We start from the raw sequence: 8,440 nt of genomic DNA, 5'->3' as shown, positions 1-8,440 counted from the left end.
GTTAAACAGCATCAATCTAGGTTATACAAGCATAATACATAAACAATTTAAGCATAATTACACTAAAAAGCATCAAAATCAAATTGGGGAAAAAATTGCTCAAGAACACCAAATTTCGGATTAAATGGTGTTTAGGTGTAGAAATTTACCGTTTTTCTTGAGTAATTCCTAGATAGCATCCTTCTAAACATGATTTTAGTAAAAAATTTGGTGATTAACGGTTAAAAATTGTGATTTTGGGGGTGTTTTTGTGTGTATTTTCGGAGTGTTTTTCGCTGTGTTTTTGAGTTGGGGGTGTGTGGACTGAAACTGATCGTTCAGCTCTTTTTATTTTTTTTTCTGATTTTCGGTCCTCCGCGACTCGCGGTGAAATACCATTCAAACTCCGCGAGTCGCGGAGTTTGGTATTTTTTTTTTTATAATAACTTATTAAAACAATTAATTAATTAATTTTAAAATTTTGTTTCCTTTGTTATTTAGGACGAGGTCGTTTCGGATCGATGTCCTAGTCCGTCCTTCGACAAAATTTTAAAATTTGTCTTTTTGTAGCGATTGTTTTAAAAGCTAAGATTTTTGGGTTTTTTAATGTTTTTGGCATACTTTAAATCAATAAGATTAAAAATAATGATAATAAAAGTTCTCGTCCCTCCCTTGGGTAAAGCAATTTCGGTTCAAAGACCTAGTCTTCAACTTACGACGAATTTTAAAAATCATATTTTTAACTTAATGAGATAAAGTAAATTTTTGTTTTTAAATTCACACAATTTAAATATAAAATTCAAAATTAATATTAAAAATTCACACCAAACTTAAAATTTGAAATGCATAAAATTAAAAATTCATATTTTTTAAAAATTCACACCAAACTTAATTTAAAAATTCATATTATAAATTCATACCAAACTTATATTAATTTTTCAAATATTTACAATTTTAAAAATATTGTTTTTACAAAGTTTATAATATTAATTTAAGATTAAAATATTAATTTTAAAAACATGGTAAAAATAAAATTAAAAATCTTTTTGTCTTTTTATCCCACTTTAATCAATCAAATATTATCAAAAATATGCGCCCCTCTTTTCGGTAAAGTAATTTCAGTTCCAAGACCTAATTTAACTCATGACGAATTTTTGAAATATTTTGTGTTGATTGATTAAAGATATTTATACCTTAAGAATAAACGTTAAATTTCGCAGTGATGTAATAAATTTTTGAATGATATCAATAATTTCGGTCGCCAAACCTAATTTTATTCAATACCAATTTAATACTTTTTAGCGAACAAAGTAGCGTTTATTATCAAAAGGTTAAAAAAAATAAAAACTGTACAGACATACCTGTGAAATACATTTCTTAGTTATATGATCTATCCCATTCATAAGATAGTCGGTTTAATTGGTTTTCCATGGCTACATAGGCGTAACCTCGAGCATTCAGTGTCTTTTCTTCTAAACATATGAACGGTCCGTCTCTGCATAAAGTAACAAATTCGGTATTTGAATAGGTTTGATTATTTGAACATTTACCTCCATGTGACCATTTTCCGCATTTGTGACATCGTTCTAGGTGTCGTGCTCTTCTTTTCGCTGCGGATTTTGATTTTCCTTTACCAAATTGTAACTTATTATCTTCGCATCTGGATTCTTTTCTAACTCCGTCCATTCTTTTTCTGATTACTGATACTATTTCACTCAGTAGTATGTCATTATTACGTTTAGTGATCAAAGCGTGTAGCATTAGACCATGGTTTAGTTCACAGGCAGTCTTCATTTCGTAAAAACCTAAAAAAATAAAAATTCTGAATGGGGGGAGAAGACTAGTTCTTTAGGGTCTGCTAGGGAAAGACCATTCGGGTTCCATTTTCGAGAACTACACGAAAACAGACAATCTAACTCTAACAGAAATACATATTATCCTTTAAAGACTTGATTCTCCCCACACTTAGTTAGCTGTGGTGTCGAAATTGTGATTAACTTCGTTGTCGACTTCCATCGGACCATGTATGTAATGTTTAACTCTGTGACCATTAACTTTAAATTCAATCCCTTTTGAATTTATTAATTCTATCGTTCCGTATGGGAAAACTCTTTTGACTATGAATGGTCCAGACCATCTTGATTTCAATTTTCTAGGAAATAGCTTGAATCGTGAATTGAAAAGAAGAACTCTGTCTCCTTCTTTAAATTCTTTTGAACTTCTGATTCTTTTATCATGCCATTTCTTCGTTCTTTCTTTATAGATTAACGAATTATCGTATGCTTCATGTCTTAATTCTTCTAATTCGTTTAGTTGACTTAATCGTAGACGTCCGGCTTCATGTAAATCAAGATTACATGTCTTCAAAGCCCAAAATGCTTTGTGTTCAATTTCTACTGGAAGATGACATGCTTTTCCATAAACAAGTCTAAAAGGTGTGGTTCCAATTGGAGTTTTGTAGGCTGTTCTAAAAGCCCAAAGTGCATCCTCCAATTTAATGGACCATTCCTTCGGATTTGATCCTACGGTTTTCTCTAGAATACGTTTTAAGGCTCGGTTGGTATTTTCAACTTGTCCACTTGTTTGTGGATGATATGCGGTGGAGATTTTATGAGTTACTCCATATCTTTTAAGAACTTTCTCAAGTTGATTATTACAGAAATGAGTACCCCGATCACTTATTAAAGCTTTCGGTGTTCCAAACCTTGCAAAAAGACGTTTTAAAAAGTTGACTACGACTCGTGCATCGTTAGTTGGGAGAGCTTGTGCTTCCGCCCATTTAGATACATAATCAATGGCTACGAGTATATATAGATTATTATGAGATTTTGGAAATGGACCCATAAAGTCAATACCCCAAATGTCAAATACTTCACATACTTGGATGACATTTTGTGGCATTTCATCACGTTGACTTATTGTAAATTGTAGGCCAATAGAATCTAGCTTCATAAACTTTTCTTGCTGTTAGTTGAGGCCCATAATGCCCTCCTGTTGGTCCTGTGTGACAATGGTTTAATATTTTACTAGCTTCATCTCCAAATACACATCGGCGTATTATTCCATCGGGACAACTTTTAAACAAATGTGGATCTTCCCAGAAATAGTGTTTTATATCACTAAAGAATTTCTTTCGTCTTTGGTACGATAATCCTTTTTCAAGGAATCCACAAACTAAGTAGTTTGCATAGTCTGCAAACCATGGGATTTCTTTATAATCTATCTTCAATAGATATTCATCGGGAAAGTTGTCTTGTATGGCTGATTCATTTAGAACTTCTAATTCGGGATTTTCAAGACGAGAAAGATGATCAGCGGCGAGATTTTCTGCTCCTCTTTTATCTCGGATTTCAATATCAAACTCTTGTAAGAGTAAGATCCAACGGATTAATATTGGTTTAGCATCTTGTTTTGAAAATTGGTATCTAAGAGCAGAATGGTCGGTATAGACCACCGTTTTTGCTAGAACGAGATATGATCGAAATTTGTCAAAAGCAAAGACAATAGCAAGGAGTTCTTTTTCAGTAGTTGTATAGTTCGTTTGTGCTCCTTGTAACGTCTTACTAGCATAATATATAGGTTGAAATCGTTTTTCAATCCTTTGTCCTAAAACGGCTCCCATTGCAAAATCACTTGCATCGCACATGAGTTCAAATGGTAGATTCCAATTTGGCGTTATCATGATCGGCGCATTAGTGAGTTTCTCTTTAAGAATATTAAAAGATTTGATACACTTATCTGAAAAGATGAATGGCGCATCCTTTTCTAGGAGTTTATTCATAGGAGTGGCAATCTTAGAAAAATCTTTTATGAAACGTCGGTAAAAACCGGCATGCCCTAGAAAACTCCTAACTCCTCTAACATTGGTGGGATGTGGAAGTTTAGCAATTACATCTACTTTAGCTCTATCCACTTCAATTCCTTCTTTTGAAATTTTATGTCCAAGAACGATGCCTTCTTTAACCATGAAATGGCATTTCTCCCAATTAAGTACTAGATTTGATTGTTCGTATCTAAGAAGCATTCGTTCCAGATTAACTAGACATGATTCAAATGTATCACCGAAGACTGAAAAGTCATCCATGAAAACTTCCATGCATTCTTCTATCATGTCGTGAAAAATCGCCATCATGCACCTTTGAAAGGTTGCAGGGGCGTTGCAAAGTCCAAATGGCATGCGTTTGTAAGCAAAAGTACCATAAGGGCACGTGAATGTGGTTTTCTCTTGGTCCTCGGGTGCTATTGGAATTTGAAAATATCCGGAAAATCCATCTAGAAAACAATAGTAACTATTTCCGGCTAATCTTTCCAACATTTGATCAATGAAAGGTAAGGGAAAGTGATCTTTTCTGGTGGCGTCATTTAATTTTCTATAATCAATACACACACGCCATCCTGTTACAGTCCTAGTAGGAATAAGCTCATTTTTCTCATTTGTAATGACAGTCATGCCACCCTTCTTAGGCACGTATTGAACTGGGCTTACCCATGGACTATCAGAGATTGGATAAATTAAACCTGCATCTAGCAGTTTAATAATCTCTTTCTTAACTACATCTTGCATATTAGGATTTAGTCTTCGTTGGCGTTGCACATACGTTTTATGACCTTCTTCCATAAGGATTTTATGTGTGCAATACGAAGGACTTATTCCTTTAATATCATGAATCTTCCATGCAATGGCTGGTTTATGAGCTTTCAACACAGAAATGAGTTGTGATTTCTCATTTTCAGTAAGAGAAGACGATATTATTACAGGTAATTCAGATTCACCATGTAAATAAGCATATTCCAAATGGTTTGGAAGTGGCTTTAACTCTAATTTCGGGGGTTCTTCTATCGATGATTTATATCGATATTTGTCTTCTTCTTTTAGCATTTGAATTTCTTCTGTTGTTGGTTCATATCCATTAGCTATAAGTGTAGCTAACATTTCAGCTTCATCAATTGGTTCATTACCTTCTCCTAAAGAGCATTCTCCTGTTCCTTGTAATTCTAGAAATTCTTCTAATAATTCTGCATGTGCATCTATAGTTTGAATATAATAACATGTATCATCTGCAGATTGTGGTTGTTGCATTGCTCTATCAACTGAAAAGGTAACACTCTCATCCTCTATACTTAGGGTCAGTTTCTTACCGAACACGTCTATCATTGCTTTAGCCGTGTTTAAGAATGGTCTTCCTAATATGAGAGGAACTTGAGAATCTTCTTCCATGTCCAGAACAACAAAATCTACTGGGAATACTAAAGTACCAACTTTAACTAGCATGTTTTCCATTATCCCTCTAGGATATTTTATTGATCTATCGGCTAGTTGTATGCTTATTCTGGTTGGTTTTAATTCTCCAAGGTCTAGTTTAGTGTATAGTGAATACGGCATTAGATTTATACTAGCACCTAAATCTGCTAATGCTTCTATTGAACTAAGACTACCCAGAAAACATGGAATTGTGAAACTTCCTGGATCAGATAGTTTTTCTGGTATCTTATTCAACAGCACTGCTGAACAATTAGCATTCATAGTAACAGCCGAGAGTTCTTCCATTTTCTTTCTATTAGAGATTAGATCTTTCAAGAATTTAGCATATCTAGGCATTCCTGAAATCACATCAATGAAAGGAAGATTTACATTTATCTGTTTAAACATATCCAAGAATTTGGATTGCTCGGCTTCAAGTTTTTCTTTCTTCATTTTACTCGGATAAGGAAGTGGTGGTTGATATGGTTTAACATAAGGTTTATCCTTAGCTGTGTTATCTTCATTAATCTTTTCAACTACCGGTTCTTTTTCCTTATCTTGATCAGGTTGTGGTTCTTGTGGAGTAGGAATGGCTTCATCAGAAGTTACAGGTATTTCAGGTGGTTTAAGTGTTGTACCACTTCTTGTGGTAATGGCTTTAGCTGTTTCATTCCGGGGGTTAGCGTTTGTATCACTAGGTAGACTTCCCGGTTTTCTTTCACCTATTAACCTTGCTAGGTTACTTACTTCTTGTTCCAGATTTTGAATAGAAGCTTGTTGATTTCTAAATGCTTGAGCATTTTGTTCATTGGTTTGTTTCTGAGATGTGAAAAACTGCGTTTGAGTTTCAACTAGCTTTGTCATCATATCTTCTAAATTCGGCTTTTTATCATCGGTTTGTTGTGGTGGTTTGTTTTGAAAATTCGGTCTTTGCTGGTTGTAAGTATTATTGGATACTTGTTGATTGCTAGGACCTTGTTGGTTGTTGTATGGAATATTTCGGTTATAATTTTGGTTTTGATTGTAAATCGGTCTTGGCGGTTGATAATTATTCTGATAATTATTTCCAGGCCTTTGGTTTATGTATGAAATATTCTCTCTTTGTTCCATTGTTAATTCAATACTGAGACAATCTTTTGTCAAATGTGGTCCTCCACACTGCTCACAACTAATTCGTATTGAGTGAATATCCTTAGTCATCTTTTCCATTCGTCTCTCCACAGCATCTATCTTTGTGGAAATGGAATCTAAGTCATGGCTAGAATCGGCTCTAGCTGCTTTAGATGATCTAATGATATCTTTTTCTTGGTGCCACTCATGTGAGTGGGAAGCAGTGTTATCAATAATTTTGTAAGCATCAGTTTCGGTTTTCTTCATAATAGAACCACCAGCTGCTATATCTATGTCTTTCCTTGTAGTGATGTCGCATCCTTGGTAGAATATTTGTACTATTTGACAAGTGTCTAAACCATGTTGCGGACATCCTCTTAACAACTTTCCATATCTTGTCCATGCCTCATATAGAGTTTCATTTGGCTTCTGTGTAAACGTAACAATTTCTGCTTGAAGTCTTACGGCTTTAGATGCAGGAAAGAATTGTTTAAGAAATTTGTCAACTAAAACATCCCATGTATCAATCGCCCCTTCAGGTAACGATTCCAACCAATCTTTGGCTTCTCCCTTTAAAGTCCAGGGAAATAACATGAGATATATCTGTTCATCCTCCACTTCTCGGATTTTAAATAGTGTGCAGATCCTATTAAAGGTACGTAGATGTTCATTTGGATCTTCCTTCGGCGCACCACTAAATTGGCATTGATTAGTCACCATGTGTAGAATTTGTCCTTTGATTTCATAATCTGGCGCATTAATGTCTGGATGAGTAATTGCGTGACCTTGGCCAGTGCGTTTAGCTCTCATTCGGTCTTCCATACTTAAAGGTTCCAGATTCTCCATAATTGAATTTGTTGAATCGGTATCACTAGATGATTCTGATTTAATGGTTCGTTCCTCAACAATCTCTGTTTGAATGATTGGTGGCTCCGGAGGAAAGTTTAGTGGTTCAGGATCTACGAACCGTTCCTGAATATTCTCCGGATTCTCAATTGTGAGGTCGGGTTCAAAAAATGGATTATCGGAAATTTGAACTGAAGTACTTGGTCGACTGGATGACGATTCTAAAGAAAAATCAACGGCGGTTATATTTGCTAAATGTCTTGATCTAGTTACAGGTGGTGAACGTACAAAAGGTGGTGAACGTCTTGCTCGGTGCATTCGCTGAATATCCTATTAGTTTTAAAAAGGAAGAAAAATTATAATAAGTTATCCAATTAATAGACTTTTCTGATTTTGCCCACGTTTCGAATAGCCAAAAGATGCGGCAGAGGGGCAGGATTCGTTTGGTCTCAATATAATTGAGGACTGTTTGGCTCCAATAACCCGGTCCACGTACAAATCCAACTATTACTACGAACCAGAAAATTTTGATGTCTATTAATTTAACCACTTAAAATAAATTTTCGTAATTTTAAGAAATTTAGATAAGAAAAAATCTATGTCCTAAAACTAGAATAGCGAGAAATAAGAAAGAAAAAGAGTTCGTCGAAAAAGGTCGAAAAAGAAAAATGGTTGAAAAATAAAAGGTGACGGAAAAATAAAAGAAACTTATAAAACTTAAAAATACTTGACTAACCTAACCTTATTACTACAACTAACTTAAAATTATAATCGCAAATTGAAATTACTAACTGGAATGATAATTGGTACATAGTAAAAGTCGTCTAAAAATATTAAAGCTTACAAGAAAAACTAAATCCCAAATGGAAATAACTTAAAAAGAAACTAAAACTTAAAAAGGTGTCGCAAAATTCTAAAGTACCTAAATCTTAGTCTAAAGAAAAAGCACTTAAGGAATTCTACGGCAAAGCCTAAAAATCTAGGAATAAAAATAACTATGGCAAAATCTAAGTTTAAAACTAAATATGAGCTAAAAATACAAATATTACGCTAAAACAATTAAAATGGGACAAAATATAAAAATATACAAAAAGTTGTAAAAATTACAATTTTTATAAAAATATTATTTTTATATTATTTATTTATTAAAACTACTAATTTTACAATTTAATTAAACTAATTAAACTAAATAAAACAAATTAAATAAAAAGAAATTTTAAAATAAAACTTAATTTTAATAATAATTGATAATTAGGGTTTTAT

This window comes from Rutidosis leptorrhynchoides, chromosome 6 (assembly GCF_046630445.1).
Source record: "Rutidosis leptorrhynchoides isolate AG116_Rl617_1_P2 chromosome 6, CSIRO_AGI_Rlap_v1, whole genome shotgun sequence".
Taxonomy (NCBI): domain Eukaryota; kingdom Viridiplantae; phylum Streptophyta; class Magnoliopsida; order Asterales; family Asteraceae; genus Rutidosis; species Rutidosis leptorrhynchoides.
Note: the sequence above shows the minus strand (reverse complement) of the source record.